Source organism: Serinus canaria, chromosome 3, assembly GCF_022539315.1.
Source record: "Serinus canaria isolate serCan28SL12 chromosome 3, serCan2020, whole genome shotgun sequence".
In the NCBI taxonomy this organism is placed as follows: domain Eukaryota; kingdom Metazoa; phylum Chordata; class Aves; order Passeriformes; family Fringillidae; genus Serinus; species Serinus canaria.
The window spans coordinates 60134587-60152571 of NC_066316.1; the positions used below are offsets into that span (position 1 = coordinate 60134587).

Below are 17985 nucleotides of genomic sequence, written 5' to 3' on the forward strand. Positions count from 1 at the left end.
AGCGCGGCTCCGAGCCGGTGCTGCCGCCGCGCCTGCAGCAGGAGGCGCTGCCGGGCGCCGCTGCGCCCGCGCCGGGCTGCGGGCCGGAGTCCCACATTCCCCGTGCCAAGTGCCGGGGAGCGGGGGTTGGACGTGCGCGCTCGGCTCCTCCCTCCCGCCCCACTCGCCCAGCAGCAAAGTAACTCCGGAGTACGAGGGGAATCGGTGCCACCGCCGCCGCCGCCGCGCTCGTCGCGCCGCAGACGGCTGCCCCAGCGGGCGGCCCCGGGGCCAGCGGGCGCCCCTCGGCGCGGGGCTCTCCTGGCGAGGCGCCGCGGCGAGAGGGGCGGTCGAGGTGCGCTCCGCCCGCCGCCGCGGGCCGGGGCAGCACCGGCCTCTTTCAGAAACTTCTCCGCAAGTCGGCATGGGCAGGGGGGCCGGCGCCGCCGCCTCGCTGCCGCTGCTGGCGGCGCTCGCCCTGCTGGCCGGCCGCTCGCCCGCCCTGCTCGGGGCCGCCCGGGCCCAGCTCTCGGCAGGTGAGTTCATGCTCGGCGCCCAGGTACGGGCGGGCGGCGCGGCGGGGTCGCGCCGTGCCCGGGCTGCCTGCCGGGAAAGGGAGGGGAAGGAAGAGGAGAGTGTTGGGAAGGTCCCGCATGCTCCGGGACCCGGCTCCCGCCAGAGGAGCGACGGTGGGACTGCAGGGGGGCTGCCCTACACCTCCAACCCCTCCGCTCTGCGGGGCGCGGTGGGCGACCAACGCGTGTGCGCTAGCTGCCGGCGCGGGGCTCGCAGGGGCGGGCAGAGCGTGGGCTTTGGGCACCTTACAAACTCCCCTTCCTCACCTCCTCCTCCTTCTCTCCCCCGGCCAGCCTCCCAGGTGCCGGCGGGGTTGGAACTGTTGTCGCCCCCTTCCCCCGCTCAAACTTTTCCCGGCGTTTTCCTGCCTGGCGCGGAGAGCGCAGCCCGGCCGCTCCCCTCGCCCCGAGGAGTGGGGCGGGGAGACACGAGCTGCCGCCGGCCACCGGGATCCCCCCTCCCAACATTAAAAAAAGAGTGGTGGGTGAGAAACGGGAGGAAAAGCTCCGATAGAGTCGGCGTCTGTTTTGTGTGAAAGCCGCGAATTTCTCTCCCCTTCCTCCCTGGTCGCCCAACGCCCGGGGTTTTGCGGAATTAAAGCCCGCGGGGCCGGGCGGTGGGAGCTGCGGCCGGCGCGGTGCTGAGTTGTTGGCCCCGGCGGAGCCTCGGGGCAGAGAGCCTGGGGCTGGAGCGGCCGCTCCTGGAAGAGGGGGCAGCATCTCCCGTGCTGTGCCGGGGTGATGCGGGGGGCACTGGGGACTCGTGTGCCGGACCGTCACCCTCACCCGCTCCGCTGCAGTTTGTGAAGCACCTTTCGTTTGCCATGAACGTGCTCTTATTGTTTGCGGCGAGAAGTATTACACCAAGGACTGACTAGCTGAAATAGACTTAAGGCTCTCGTTTTTCTTTCTTCCCTCCCCCCCTCGTTTGAATAGTACTTGCAATTGCATCGGGTGCATCGGTTGGGCAGGCATTTGAGATCTTTATCATACGATACTGATTTGAAAACTGCTGTTAATAAAAGTATCTACACTCTTGAGACTTTAAAGGACTGATGTGTAGTCTTTTCTTCTTTTCCTCCTGGTCCTCCTACAAATTAGTTTTTAGTTGAGATATTTGAAATGTCATCGACTAAGAAATATGCTGAAGGTGTGCTGGTCTGAGCAGCTTACATCCATCCTTGTGTCTGACTTTGGTGTGTATAATTTAATGTCTCTGTATCAGAATTGTAAAATTACATAAGCATCTATGAGCCCTTTACCAGGGGAAGGGAAATGTACCATCTACACAGCTGGTATGTTGTAGGAACAGCTGAAATAAAATATTCCCATGCGTAATGTCTTTTCATTCAAAACCATAGTTAAGTTAGATCAGTGATTTTTGCTTTACTCCAAACTCATCAGACTACTGTTAACACCAAAGGTAACACTTACGTAAAGATTTTTTTATAAGCTTGTTCACTGGTGTAAGGAGAGTAGGAAGTTCTGATAACTTATATGGTCTGTGGTACTTTATGCTGAAAACGTGGCATGCAGCCCATTTTGAATTGCAAGTGCAAGCAGTCAGGTTGGTACTGTGGGGTATGTGTTAGGTAAGTGGAAAAGAATGTTCAATATCCTTCTGACCAGAGTAGGTGAAGCTTGTCAAGGAGTTGAACAATTGTATCTAGGAAACACAAGATTAATTTTTTTTTGGTGTGTATAGCATGTCAGCAGCTAGAGGCTTTAGTTTCTATTGCCGCGGATCAAGAATACTGATGTGTTGCACCAGTCAGAGGTTTGTAAATCGGCGACACTCAGACCTTTTTGAAGGTTTAGTGGAATACAGTTGCTAGTAGCTGGTTCTGTCAGTGTGCTTGGTTTAAGATATGGTTCTTGAGCTCTTATTAAATACATTTGATACCCACAAGTAGAACTATGCCCTACTGAATTTAATAACTGCCACTAACTTTGTTTCATTACTTACTCTAAGCCAGTCCCAGGAGTGCGCGTGTGTGTTTGTGATTCTGTTGATGAAACTTCTTTTCTTTTGGTGTTAGTGGATACACACACAAAAGTTTGAGCTCACTTGTCCCAGTGAGAGCCTTTCTCTGTAGCCTACAATGAGAAGTTTCTCTGTTTGGTGCACACTGGAGCATCTGTTTTATACTTGGGCATCTCCATTGTTTAACATGATTACTGTTTTGAAATCATCTTTCTTTGACTGCCTTCCACCATCCTCACTGTAAAATGTGAGGTGAGGCTGCACAGCACGGCTTGGAAAAGCCTGTGCTTTTCCAAGTTAAACTAAACCTAGCTAAATCTCAACTCCCTTTTTATTAGTATTCTTCTCCTCTGAATTGCAAGAATTGAAAACTGTTAATTTTCCTTTGTCATTAATGAAGGTATTAAGTCAGACTGGACCTTTCACAAATCTCTGTCTCATTGTAATTTGATTTTTATTTTCTTTTTATGATGCTCTGTACTACTCCTGAGCATGAACGATAGCAAGATCCAGCATTCTTCATAAAATTCTTCATTAAAACTTGGACATGTTTGTTAAGGGTCTAAACAAATTAGAGAGTATGAATTTTTTGAAAGTTGGCCTTCTTCGGGAGCTGTGTGTGATAGTTTGCCGTCTGTTCTTCCTTCTAACATATTCCATAAAAGCAAATGAGAAGGAGCTGCAGAAACTTAGGAAAAAGAACAAGATATATTTTATAATTTGTTGCTGTCTTAGAAATTGTGCTTGTATATATTCTCCGCCCCCTTCGCGCATGATCGAGACATTGTATCTTTTGTTTTTCTACCCAGATTTCAACTGAAAAAACCCCAAGCAGCTCCTCTCTGCCCTCCTCCCCTGCTCCCTTTCCCCCAGCCGCAGCCCTAATCCGCAGTGTAATGTTTTCTGGTCTCTGTAGATTGTTTCTTTACACCGCTGCTTTCCATGACCCTTCAACTTGGGTGCGTGCCTGTCAGAATCTAGGCCAAAATGTTTTGGCAGCGTGTTCTCTGTTGAAGTCTAGCTATTCCTTATATAGCACCTCCTTTCATCTGCAACTCCTACAGTTCGATAAAGAACAAGTTCAGCTTGTTTTCACAACTCAATCACTTTAAACTTATATTTTTTTAAATTTTATTTTTAGCAATTTGCATATTTTCAATTTTGAAGGAAAAAAAATAGAATGTTTAAAAAAAATTTGAAGAATGCTGCTGGCTTGTCAACTGCTGATAGAAATATGCCTTGCACTGCCTCTGATGGTGTCTGTGCAAGTGTGTGAGGTTTTTATTATTAAATAAAAGATATGAGGATGAAAACTCTAGATGCATCTGCTTACCTGAAGTTATTTAACTGTGATATTTAAGACCATAGAGACAGTTAAGCATAAAAAGCACTGTATGTTTCATGAGTTCAAATAATTTATTAGAATAGTTAAACTTTTGCATGTGAAGTAGTTAGCGTTACAAATTAACATGCAACAGTAAATATTTCTAAGTTAATCTTTTCCCCTTCCCCTGATACAATAGTTATAGTCTGTCTTTGGGAGTGCATCTTACTCAGAAATTTAATATGATAAAGTAGAAGATGTTATTTGTTTTATAGGTTTTTTTCCCATTAAATATACTTACTGAAAAATATATGAAAATTTTAACAATCATATCTATTGTTTGTAATTGTGTAATAGAAGAAACTGGGAGCTCTTTGAAAACATTAAAAAATACTTTAAAGTAATTAAACTCAAATTAGGTCTTTGCTGCCAGAACAAAAGATGCTTCAATCATATTTTACCTTGAATGTACTACAATTTGCATATATGCAAGATATACAAGACACACTGGTGCACGTTGGCATGTGTGTATAAGAAACTTATCAGTAGCTTTTTCATTTCCCATCAAACTGTTCAAATGTATTGACAAATTACATGGAGAATGAGTGAAATTAGAAGTGAAATTATTTTCCTGCTTTCATCACTTCCTTCTCAAATGTTTTCTTCTCTTTTATATAGAAATCTTCTTCCATGGCACTGTGGGTTCACAGATCACTTGTCTATCTGTATTTTCAGGTGCCAAATTATACAATAGATATAAATTTTCTAATTGGAACTGAACTGATTCATGTGAAATTGAAAGCGCCCAGAACACAATGACCCTGGAAGTCCCAATTAGTCCCTTTTGTCTGAGAATCACAGTAGTGCTTGATTAGTGTGGTAGTGATATACACAGTGCACTTTAAAACAAGGAAGGTGTCTTGCTCTTATTTAGAACCTACTTGGAATAATAAATAAAAATTAAAAAATCCCAAGAGTTGGGGGGTGAGGTAAGAAATCTGCACATGATGAGGTGAGAGGTTCACCTGTCCAGTATCCAATCTGTGATTGTGGTGGGCACTTGGGGAGAGGGGTTTTTGGCAAGGTGAGTGACTTCCTCTTAATACTGTCTGTCACTGCCACAGTGACAGAATGATGGTATTTTATTCTGTAAGTGGACTATGTAACCATGATTGTGCCTAGTGACATTTTCAGCCTGTACTGCTTTTAGCATTTATCTTGTTTTTTGGTAAGGAATCTATAAGTTGTGTGGAAAAATCTGTGGTCCTTTGTTTTTTGAAATAGCTTGTTGTGTTTCATGTATTCTAGCTCTTGTGTTAATAGAATATGAATAATAATTCCTCTCATTTTACTTTCTTCATTCCACACGGGGTTTTTCTGCTCTATTTCAACTATTCCTTTTCTAGTCAGAAAAGTCCAGTTGTAGCCACCTTCTGTGAAGCTATCATTCCATATCTTCCTTTTATCCTTTATCAGCCTTCTCTTTCTGTGCCAGTTCTACATTGCTCAGAGCATCCACGAGACAGCTGCCTGATGGATTTATATAGTGCTTAATAATGATTTCTGTTCCCTATCTGTAGTGTGATCATTCCTGTCGTTTGCTTGGCTTTTTTGACCATTTGTCTCATTCCTGGTTGTGAGCTGACACTTTTATGGAACTATTTCATTACTGAAGATCTGAGATATTGCATTAAATGATAGTCTGTGGAGTGACTGTGCCAGTGGACAGCAGAACTCTGGGGAAGGAGGGAGTCTCTAACCAGCCCTTTTGGAGGAAGGAGAGATTTTGAGCCAGGCTCTTGAAGAAGCTGTGACCTCATGTTGAATGTTTGGGAGAGTTTAATGCTTACCACTGTGGTTTTCCTCTTTTCTCTTTCTTCATATGCTCTTGTTAATACGAGTGAGTTTAAAGGAGTTTATCCTCTTACATGTAAAGATTGGCAGGATCTGGATTAACATGCAAACAGATCTGCAGCACTGCTGTAGTGTTGCTTCTTGCTCTGGAGTCTTTATGATCCCTATCCAGTCATTCAATCCTCCAGGTCATCTCACCTCTCAGGTGCTGGTATGTGACTGAGTGTCAGCAACTGCTTTGGTGAAATCTCTACTCTTCCTTTTGCAACACAGATCCTGTTGAACGTGTAATAGGAAGCTTCCAAAAAAACAACTTCAGTTCTCTTAGCTGAGTTAATGAGGACATACCTTGTGTTTTCAGGTGCTGATGGAATCCTGCCTGCCGTAGCTTATCATTGTCATGGAAAGATGCCTTTGTAGTGCTGCTCCCAGAAGAGTGTGCTCTGATTTGAAGCTTCATTTGCAATCTGCCTATGCTATTAAGCTAATTTAAATTACTGCTGCCACAGAGGGGGGCATTTCTATCACTAGAGTGGCTCTTGGGTCTTTGGCTGTGCTAGGTCTGGCTGCCAAGTGGCCTGTGGATGAGCTGGTTTAGCTTTCTGTGAATCTCCTTGAAAGGAAGATGAGGCTTGGGATTAGTTTCCCATTAGTTCACTGGCAGATGTGCAGCCACCTAAACCTGACATAAGGGAGGATGGGGGCTGATGGTGGGAAGGTTGGGTTTGACAGCTGCCATCACAGCTGTAATGTGCAGCTCATGTGAGGTGAACCTGGCACTGGTTTGAGTCACACCGGATCTACGCTCTGCTCACCATGCCAGCACTTCATCCACCCAAGGAAGTACAAAGAACAGGCAGGAGGACATGGACTGAGGTGGGAAGAGAGGCTTGGTGCTCGCTCTGGAGCTGGAGGAGTTAGGCTGGCTGAAGGTGTTTGAGGCTGTGCTCTGGCTGACTGCACACCAACTGATGGCAGTGTTTCTGACATGCAGTTTTGAGTAAACTGGGCTTAAATCTGTTCTTTTCTTATAATACATTGCTATTATACAATTGTGTAAACAAGGAGTGGCCTATTCATAGCACTTAGTAGAGAGCAATTGAGATGTCAAGCAATAGAGGACTTAGTGGAGGTGACACCTAGATACATGGCTAGAATTAGAAAATGTTGTGACACCCATTTTGGGGCACAGCAGGAACTGGTTTAAAGCTGCTTTCTGTGATTTCACGTATTTCCATGAGTGATCTGTCCTTAGCCATCCTCTAGGGTTTTCAAATAGGATTGCTCATTAGATGTGAATGTGGGTTGAATGGGAAAAATAGCCATGGTTTTTAAAGGCCAGAGTGAGCCAGCTGGGCAGTGGTAAATGGCGTTGGTGACAATTTTGTATCATCTGGCTGAGCATAAAATCCTTCTGCACATGATTTTGTAGGTCAGAAAGGTCATTACCTTGTGCTGCTTCCTGGTAAGCCTTGCCCACAGGTGGCTTTAAACCAGTAATTTAAAACTATGCAAACTACCCAGCTGCAGTCACCTGTAGTGCATACCAACTTTGTAGTTTTGAGTCACTTAGTCTGCTCTAACTAGGAAGCCATGTAGTTGATAGTTGTGTTTGCATTTTAAGTAAAAGATTTCAGGAATTTCATTTCTTGAGGATTGGTGCTGTGAAAAAATTCAATTCTTTGCCTAGCATTAAAGTAATATGAGGTTATTTTTGTTAGCTAGTGTATGAAAGATTAGACCTTTCAGTTTGTCAGAAAGTCATCTACTTCTGTTGCCACTTACTAAAAAACTTGTGATTATGTTTATTAATTGCGTAGCAAAAGAGGCCATTTCTCAACTACCATGTCATGAAATTAATTCTACTGACTTATGAGACACCGTTGAATACTTTAAACCCAAGTTCTCTGTTGCAATTAAGTTATGGCATGTTCATTCTAATTATTACACACTGGTTGCTCAATTTAAGGTGGAGTTGTATACTTTCTTTTGTGTGTAAACACTTGCTCTGTAACAGTAAAAATGACTGATGAATATTAACCAGAAGAGAAAAATACTATGAAAAATAATTGTGGCTGTAGTTCAAATGAGTTCAAAACTGCTCAGAGTTAAATTTTTGATTGGATAACTGACTTATTGAACTATTTTTTGTATTACTATTTCCAAAAAGAAGTTGTGTTTCTTTGTGAGTCCTCTAGTGTGGTTTATGATATTTGCTGGGTTTAAATGATGTATGGCTTTAAGTAAAAAAGAAAAGTCTATTGAAGCACTGAAATTTTAGACTGCTTTTGTCTTCTTCACTACAGTGAAAAACTAAAATTACAAGACCTGGCAGAGAGTAGACCTGTTGCTATTAATTAGAAAATGCTCTGATTTTATATTTTGACACTCCATTTTATCTGTATCATATCTCTGTGGTATTAGGCTGGAGTAAGATCAAAATGGTATCAGTTGTCTTGGTTCTCCCAGTGTCACCCTATTTTGCCTCTTCTTTGTAAATGTGAAAGCACTTATCAGCCATGAGAGTGCTGAAGAAATGTGACTGAGTTCTTGAATAAGTTGTCAGTGCTGACTGCCATCACTCTATTTAAAACACTTTAAAGGGATGATTTCTTATAAAAATACCAAAGGCTGTCTTATATTTTGTTCAACTTCTGATTCCTTAGAAGAATTGCATTTTTATAGTTGAAGAATATACTTTTTTTTCAGGTCTCTCTCCAATTAGTATCCTCAAGTCTGAGTATCATATGCATTTTAGGTAGACAGTACATACCAAAGCATTGTTGTGTTAACTTCAGTGCTATTTGTCACAAGTTTTCCAGAGAAGATAATGGTGATGATTTAAAAAGAATGTTAAAAAAACAAAAAAACCCAGTCCAGTCTCAAAATTACCAGACAGTCAGTCCCATAATCCTTTCCCTCATACCTGAAGGAAGAAGAGGAATGTCATTTTCCCCACTGTTCTTCTTGGCCCTGTGGTAGTGCATCACTCCCCCAGCTGGCCCCAGGCGGCTGAATCTTTAAGTGACCTTAAACACGAATTTGCAACAGCCCCCTCCCTCTCCTTTTTTAAATCTCCTTGGCCCTCCTTGGGTTTTGTTGGAAGAGTTTCACGTTAGAGTTTAGTGCCATGAATGAAGGAAGGTAGATGAGATTCCTTACTCAGAATGGTTAAGTATAAACAGTATAAATAAATAGTTGAGTATAAAGATCACTTTTCATGAAGTTTTTGTGTGTTTCTTTGGTCAGCTGTATCTGTCTTTGTTGATGTGACAACGTTGTTTGGTGCATTCCATGTTCACTTTTCAGGCTAGTAAATTTCCAGTTAAAAAAGGCTTTCCACTCTCTCACAGCAGAAGTGTAATAAAATGGTCTTTTCCTTAGTCAATTCAGAAAAGCCAAACAAATATTCTTTTTGCAGTCAGTTTTTACCAGCAATCAGTCCTGACTCAATTTGTGAATATACTAGAAATAGCAAACTCATTCCACAGGCTTGCCAGCTCTTCAACATATGAATACTTTGTGTGTGTGGTCTTGTTTAGTGCAAAAGGTCTGTTTATGTTAAGTTTTTTGCATTTGTAAATCTCTGCGGGGTTGGCTTTCCTTTCTTGCTACCTTTCTTTTCAGACAGCATGACAAAACTATTCACAACCCCCATCACAAAAAAAAAAAAATCCTTCATGTCCTTGCTCTACTTGCTTATAAGAAAGTAAGTAGATATGTAAGGGTGGAAAGACATTTTCCAGGTGAGAGCAAAACCCTTAGCGTGTAATGATTTGGATTTCTGAATCAGTAGAAAAGAAGCTTGGTAATGAAAGGGATTATAATTTTCCTGGTAGACACAGGCTAAATAGATGGGTGTAATGTCACAGCATGTAGAGATTTAAAGGTGGGGTTTTTTCCTGACTGAGGTGGCTGAAACCTGGAAGTGAGAAGTTGTTAATCAAATTGGTTTTTGTTTTAACTTTTAATATTTTTCAACCACTTTTGTTAGTAGTTACTTACTCTATTTGCTGTTATTAGCCACTGTGGTTGACTTTTTACTTTTTCCTTTGATAAAGTTAGTTTAATGGTTTAATGCTTTGATTCTTCTTACATAAGTGGGAAAGTGTTGCATTCCTAGGTGGTGTATTATTCACAGTAGTTTTTTCCTCCCCCACCCCCCTCTTTTTTCCCTTTCTTTCTCCTTTCATTTGAAATACCTGTATGCTGACTTGGTTAAGTACTGTAGGGTAGGTTAACAGCTCCTTCTGAGTCATGTTGAAGGTATGAAGTGCTTCCAGGTCTGCAGTTCTTTTCAGGGATGAGAGAGTTCCTGGCCAGTTTGTGTATCCTGCTGTCTGCACAGCAGCAGTTTGTAGGTTGTTTTAAAGGCATTGAAATGGACATACTAAACAGCTTTTTTGGGGGTGGTGGTTGTTCCCTCTGGCTCACTTACCTGTATTTTTTGGGTTTGTACTCCAAATGCTCAATCCTTTTGTTGATTTATTGGTGTTTCTGTCAAATGTTGATCAAGGAGCTGAGTTAAATCACCAGCATTTTGGAAGGGCAAGATTATGCTCTTGTTTAGTGAGACTGCACAGATGTTCTTTATGAGCATTCAGAAGAGGGGAGTCGGTACATTACTTTCAGATTGACAGAAACCATGTATTTTAAAATCCTTGGTCTGAGCTTTATGGGCTATGTGACGAGGCTGTGAACCTGAAAGAGTAGCGTTAGTGATTAATAATGACATTTACAGACCCTAGGAATACTGGAATAATCTGTTGGATTGCTTTGCTTGCATAGTGATAGTATCCAGATGCTAAGCATAAACATCTCTCTCTGTTTGCTTAAGCATGGAAATGGGAATGAAAACAAGCACTAGATAATTTAGGTTTCTGGGAAATAATTTTGACCATCCATCTCTTTAAACAGCTATTAAGTAAAAAGTAGCCTTAAATATTTAATGGGCCAGTCTTATTCTGTGATGAAGCAGTTGAAAGAATTAGAAAATTGTCTTTTAGTGGAAGTGCATATGTGATTAAAAAACAACAAAAAACTCCCACTGCACTTGGACATGAAGCATTTGCATTGTGAACCTAAACCTAAAAAAACCCCCAGCATTAGCAAGTGGAAGCAAAAGCCAAAGAAAGTGCTCAAATTTGCTAAGTTTCTATATTAGTCAGTCCCCGGAGGACACACAGCTGAATGAAGTTGGTGAATGTTTATTTATTTCCCTAATAAAATAGCAATTTTATTCACTTTTGAAATGCACAGCAGTACTTATGCTGATTACCTAATAGACATCTTGTTAAGTTCTTACCAAGTGCTGTTTCCTGGGCACTGCTTGTGTAGTGCTTGCAACAAAGCTGTAGTGGAAAGTAGTTTTGGAGAATTTCTTGCCTTGAAAAATACTTTGAAAATGGGAAAACAACATAATCTTACTTTGATTTGTGAAATATAAGGGAGGCATTAGTGCACTACTCCTTTGTCCTTAAAGGAAAAGCAACTGCTCTCATATTTTTTGGAGGACAACATTAAGTACTGGGATCACAATTTTGTAATAAATAAGTCCTTTAACCATAAAGATCCCAAGTCCTCTTACATGTTTTTCCACATCAGTTACTGTCTTGTGGTTGAGGATTGAGTCCTGCAATGGTGGCAGCATTTCAGCTGTGTAAACAAAATAGATTTCAAGAAGAAAGTGTAAAATTAAGAAGGTGCAAAAGGGATTTGTGAATCCATTGCAGAAATCTTGGAGTTGATGAGTTTCTTCAGTTCTGTGCCATGAATGAGGAGGATACCTTTTTTCCTCTAGAAGACACAAAAGGTGAACTGAGAATGAAAGGACTATAAGTCCATCCTTGTTGCTGCTCTTCAGCTTTTGGTACTTTAGGAATAACTCATATTTTATCATTATCCTGTTACACTAACAGGTTTGTGGGCAGTGATACCTAAAATTCTAAACAGCTCTGCTCATACTGTATGTTGAGTGTTTTGCCAGGTGAAAGAGGTCAGAAAAAAAAGCCAGCCTACCTGCCTGTGGGATGAATACCTTCTTAGTTAAGACTGAAGTATCGGTAGGCAGGGGGCTTTGGCGACTTTCTTCATAATTTTCCAATTTCTTCCAGGTGTCTGCTTAGCATTTGTTTTATTGGTGTGGGGTTTTTTAAGCTCCCAGATCAGGGTACCTTTATCTTCCTGTTTACTATATTAAAAAGGCCCTGTCAAGAAGGAATCCAGGTAAAACTGGTTTCTTTTTATTTCCTAATCCTTTTTTGAGACATTCTGCATCCAAGATGACTGTGTATTGTTTATCATAGTATTCTTCCCGTCCTTCTTTTACATTCTCTCTTATCTGCTTGTTTACTATATCTCAACTACAGTAATTAGGCATCTGAATAAATTTGCATTTCTTTGGGTAAGAATTAAGAAAGAGTAGGCATTATGTGGTCTTAGTACTTAAGCAAAATGGGTCCTTCTATAAAACATTACTCTAGCTATGTTTAGGCCCAGAGAAGTTGCTATTTCCTTATACTTCTGCAGTTCAGAACACAATCTAGAAAAAGAGTGGGACTGAACCTCAGGATTTCTGTAATCTGTCAGGGGAAAAAGTAGAGAAACTGTAACAACATTACGAACATTAGAGTTGCACATATTAAAAACTTCTGGCTAAATAAGTTGTAATTAAGAGGATTTGCCTTTAGCAGTATAAAAGATAAACTACCAATGATTGTATCTTCTATGTAAATGTTCAGTAATTGATGTATAGCTCATAAATGGACCCAGTGGCTGTTTGATGAATGTGTTTATGCATGGTAAAATACATATATACATCTAGGTCCCTGGAGTATTTTTGATTTCTTTCATATATGATTGATCAGTTTACCTAACAGACAGACTAGTTTATTCTCAGACACAATTTACAGATTCTGGCATGATGAAGTGCTATAATAGCAGGAGATAAAATGCATGGGCAAAGGAGATATTCTTAATCTGACTTTAATCAGCGTTTGAAAACTGGCTAATGGACTGCAGAAGACAGCAGCCCAAGAGAGAGACAGCAATAACGACCTTGTATGAAAATGCAAATGCATGGTAAAATTAAATGACGTCAAAGCTTGCAAAAATGTTCTGAAGTGTATTTCAGCTTGCTTTCCAAAAACTTTTGAATTAAAGGCTTGGATAACTAAGAAGACATCCTTTTTTAATTCAAGCTTTTAACTTGAATGTCTGTGAATGGAAAAAGTGAAAAGATAATTTCCAAAGGCAAAGTAAGGTTATGTTTGAGTAAAGTTGTCTGCACACTTTTCTGCACTGTATTTTGCTCTTGGAATCTTATGAGCTGCTTCAGCAAGAAGTGAGAAGGATCTTGCCAGTTTTATCTGTGCCACTAGTACCTGTCAGGGCAATTCTGTTTTGCTGTGTCTTAGACAGACTATGGCTGTATCTGCATTGACAAGCAATTTAGTGCAATAGATGCTGGTTGCTGAATTGAAGCCTTAGAGATAGTGAGACACTTGGAACCATTGCCTGTGGTGTAGCCAGGCAGGGTTACCTCAGATTTTGTGGTCTTCTCCTTTAGGGTCCTTTTTTCTGGTGTCTTGGGTTCCTAAGGCTCTCATGGTACATGGTCTAGTAACTTTGAATCAAACTTCCCAGAGAATTGTTGGAGAATTTCAGATGTGGAGCTTCTGGTGTGCTCGTCTCTGACTGTGGTGGTGAAGTTCACATGTACAGCAGCTGTCCTGAGAAATAAATTAATGGTAAATGAGGCAATCAGGGCATTTATTGTCCTTCTCTTTTGAACCAATTTCCCAATACTGGTACAGCTTATTTAGAAAAAAATAAAAAAAAAAAGAGACTAGACAGGCCTTCTGCTAGAGAGTGTGTAAAAATCAGTGGGAAAAAAATTGAAGAACATGCTCTGAAAAAATAGCAATATTTCTGAAACTGCATCTCTTGCCCTTTTCATAAACATGCCTCTCTGTTGTGGTTTTAAAGTTTGGCTAGTAGGTTTCTCAAGTGGTGAACAAATAAGAGATGAAGATGATGATGGTGTGTTAATTTAGTGATGAGTGTTTTCAAGACTGAGAAGCTAACCTGGCAGGGAAAACTGCAAGCATGTTTACATAGTGAAATTAAATACTGTATTCAATCAATGCTTTATATTTGCTGGGAAGAGAAAAGATTGGTCTCAAAAAGTTTGAGGTCAGATATCATGTAGGCTAAAGATCTCTGGTTCTGTTTTCCTCTCTGAGATTGTGTTGCCCATTATGATACTAATATTTGAGAGACCTGAAATACTTTTGCCTCTCGATGTTCCTGTGATTTCTGTTGTCCTACACCCCTCATTTAGGACACAGAGTGTCAATTGGAGAGTGTACAACCAGGCATTCTGCTTTAATTTCTTATATTCTATCTTATATCTGAGTTTGTTGCCTAGGTGTGGGATTATCCCATCCTGCAACAGGTAAGTGAAATTTTATATGAAGCAAGGCTATGCAAAATTATATCCCACTGAGAGAGCTAGTCCTTAATAAGGCAAGCATTGTCAGTGTGTTTGCAAGTAGCATTGATGGTAATGACACCAATGACATCTCAACCTGGCAATAACATCACAATGATTTTGAGGGAAATGGTTAGTAAAAGGGACCAAATGGGTAGCTTTTCCTGTGAAAACCTCTGAAAAGAGTTGGGAGAGGGAGAGAGAGAGAAGACTTGTTGATAAAAATGAAGCAGAATATATATAACTTGAAAATGGAATATAGATCATGGGAAATTAGAGTTACAATAGGAATTGTGTGCTAAGGCCAGCTGAGATGTCTGCCCCTATAGAGTTTAATATCTCACTATGTGTGAAGAGTGTGACCTGGAAATTAGATTAAAACAGGAATTGACCAGAACCAGGAGATGAACCATTGCACCTTCCTGGAGGTGTCCACCCCCATGGAGATTAATACCACACAGACTAAGGAAAATGTGATTTGCAAAGAAGATAAACGTGCATTCTCTATATCAAGCAGATTATCTTATAGGACTTGGATAGGAAGTAGCCTTGACTTTCTATCAGAGACTTATGCTCTGTTGTCAAATAGATTCTTCCAAGGCCATTTGAACATTTTACTTTAGCAGACTTAGCAACAAAACTATTATTGAATGTTTTATTAATGTTGCAAAGCATATTGTGGCAGGTTCACTCTTATATTTAATCGTCTTTCTTACATGGTAACTTATAAGCAGATCAGATTTCTGATTAAGCAATGGGGTATTGATGTCATTATTGACATACAAGACAGCTTTTTCCCTACCAGCTCCCAAAAGCATGGACTTTGAGATGAGATTGCCCTTTAAAAGGAGGGAAGTGCAATCTTTTCATAGTTTATTTGTTAGAAAACAGTGGAATTTTGTTTTTTAACAGTTCAGTTAAATACAGTATTTAACACTTGCTGCCCCCTTTTTTTTTTTATGTTCTCCTAGTGACTGTTTTCACAGAAGTCAGGGAAGTGGAAGTACATAAAACTAGTAATCTCAAAATACAAATCCAGATGAGATATATTTGGTTGCACATTGGATATAACTGATGATGAAGAAAAATTTTCAAATCTTCACCTGCATCCCCAGTTTTTAGCATCACATCTTTCAGGTGTATAGGTTTGCTTTGGCTAGAAGTCATGTGGATGTCAGCTATCAAAGGCATGTGTTTCACCAGGCACTCAAAAGAAAAGCATAATTGTAGTTCATGTTATAGTAACAATATCTACCCTACCATTTATTCCATTTTCAATGACAGTTTTTTAATGCAGGCTGACCAGTGCTCCTGGTTCTGTTGGGGGCTGTCTGTTGTTGAAATGGCACAATTTACAAAGTGGTGTCTCTTTCTTCTGCTGTGGTACTCAGGACACGTGGGATATTTCTGCAAGCCAGAATAGTTTCAGACTGATGATTTAATTTTGAATGGACTTGTGAAGACCATCTGGACCGAGAACATCAGTGCATGGGCCAGTCTTGGTAGCAGGAATACCTGTGGGTACAGGCTGGATAGTGGCTGGGTGATGCCCTGCAAGAAAGGGATTTGTGCTTGATAGCTGGCTGGGAATACATGTGGGGGATATTTTTTTTTTGTTGTTTATTTGATTTTGTTTGTTTGTTTGTTTGCTTCTGTGGGGCTTTTAGTAATTTTTTTTGTTTTTCTGAGCAAAGTGAATGGCATGCTGAACTGTACTGAGATGATTGTAGCCAGCAGATTGTGGCAGCTGCTGTGCCCCACTATTCAGTGCTGGAGAGGTAAGTCTGGAGTATTTTGTTGGGAGTTGTGCCTCCTTTCTCCCAAGTCATTAAGGACGTGGAGAAGCTGAAGTCTATTGAGAAGTTACTGAGGTTGGGGCCTGGATGGTGTGATCCAGATGGTGTGATCTCCAAGGGGCACCTGAAGGGAGCTGGGCTTGTTTAGTCTCGAGATGAAGAAGAGTAAGGGGATAATCTTAACAGGAGGTTGCAAAAACTTAAAGGGTGTTTATGAAGATGACAGACATGATCTCTTTGATAGCAGCAAATAATACAGCAAGGGGCAGTAGACACAAATTGCAGCTTGGGAGGCTCAGCTTGAACACTATTAAAGTTTGCTCATGTTTAGGAGGGTGGTGGAGCAGAACAGACTGCCCAGGGCAACCCCTGTCCACTGAGGCTTTCGGTCCTCAGCTAGACAAAGCTGTGGCTGATGTTACAGTCTTAGTGATAATTCTACTTTGAAGGGGGTATTTGGCCTAGATGGCCTCCAGAGGTGTCTTACAAGCAACACTTCTTTGATTCTAGGAGAAGTGTAGCCTGCAATTTCATGGGGTGTGGGAACAGGTCTATGCAGGTTGAAAGTGCTCCAGCTCAGAATGAAAGTGCTCAGAATGGCTGGTTGGTCTCTGCTCCAGAGAGACATTTTCATAACCTTTGCTCCTTCTTGAGCAGTCAGACTGGATTTTTTTTTTTTAACTTTTGTGAAATGATACATTCACAAATAACCCAGCAATGGGTTTGCAGAAGCACATGGACTTCTTTGTTTTTTTTTACTTTTCTTCCCCTCCTGTAACTCTGTGGGTTGGGCAAGATTTATGCTTCTGCATGCAAACTGATTTATAAACTTGATTCACCCTGCATGTCAAGCATGAAGACAGCAAAGGTTTGGAGTTAGACTTCTTGCTACTCTTATTTGGAAAGTACATCTCTCCTAGTAAGAGGGTGTCTGGAAGTTCTTCCATGTGATTTCCATTGTTCCACCAAAGAAGCATCTTACAGTTGTATTCAATGCTTGCTGAGGTAAAACCCCTTAAGCCTGTTTATCCCTTGGCTTCTTAAAGGAGGTGGTGAAATGAAACACTCCCTTTCCAACACACAGGACACCTTATGTGAAGTTTTCTGCCTTTCAAATAAATGTTTGTAGATAAATTTCTCTCTGTTGCCAGATCATTTCTCAAAGCATGTGTGAAGGTGATGTGTCCATATGTGACAATAAGGTCAAATAAAATAAATTCAAATTAAAAATTAATTTAAAACAGTTTAGTTAAATCGTGTTAAAATTCTGTGTGGGTTGGTTTCATTCAGTATTAAAATATCGTATTAAAATTCAGTTTAGTATAATTCACCTTAGGAATGGATTACGGTAAATTGGATTAAAGTAGACTAATTCTGGGAAGAGAGGCTACACAAGTTTTTCAAAGTGAAATAAAACGAATTTAGAGATAATTTAGACTAATTTTCATTGTTCCAATGTGTCATCCTATGATACACAAGCACTTTTTTGTCAAGATTGAAATATGGTAGGTGCATGATTCAGCCCTTCCTTGCTCTGCTGAGGATAAACATCAAATCTGTTTTTTAATGTGGAGCTCCAGTTTTACCCTTCTCTTTTGGGAAGTCTCTGAAGGCCCTGTTAAACCTTTCTCCTCAGTATATCAGGGAGGTACATTTTTCAGGTTCTCCAATGAATTTACATGAGAAGAAGAGTGTACTCAGATGATGTATTGTGCTTATTCAAGTTGAGCTGTGTAGACTGCAGAGCTTTTAGTACAAGGCTATTTTTGAAGTTATCAAAAAGGAGATGTGTATGAAGGGGTGTCCCCAACAAGCAGCAGTCACTTAACTAAAGGTTTGGCATTAAGGTATGTCAGCAAGACTGATTTATCATTTGTGTAGTGCTTTCTTTGAGAAACCTTGGCTTTAGCCTCAGAAATACTTCAGATAGCTAAGGTCCCCAAGGCATCTAGTGATCTGTTTTGGGGCAATTTAAGGAATTG

The 17985-nt window shown here is 41.0% G+C and overlaps 1 protein-coding gene across 1 annotated transcript in view; it reads left to right on the plus strand.

Annotated features, from left to right (window-relative positions):
• The first annotated feature begins 498 nt into the window (after positions 1-498).
• The window catches only part of PTPRK (protein tyrosine phosphatase receptor type K), a 352054-nt gene continuing 334567 nt past the window's right edge, over positions 499-17985 (plus strand). The window contains exon 1 of the mRNA XM_050972314.1: positions 499-515. The gene's annotated coding sequence lies outside the window, so the exon portion shown is untranslated. The remainder of the gene's footprint in view (positions 516-17985) is intronic.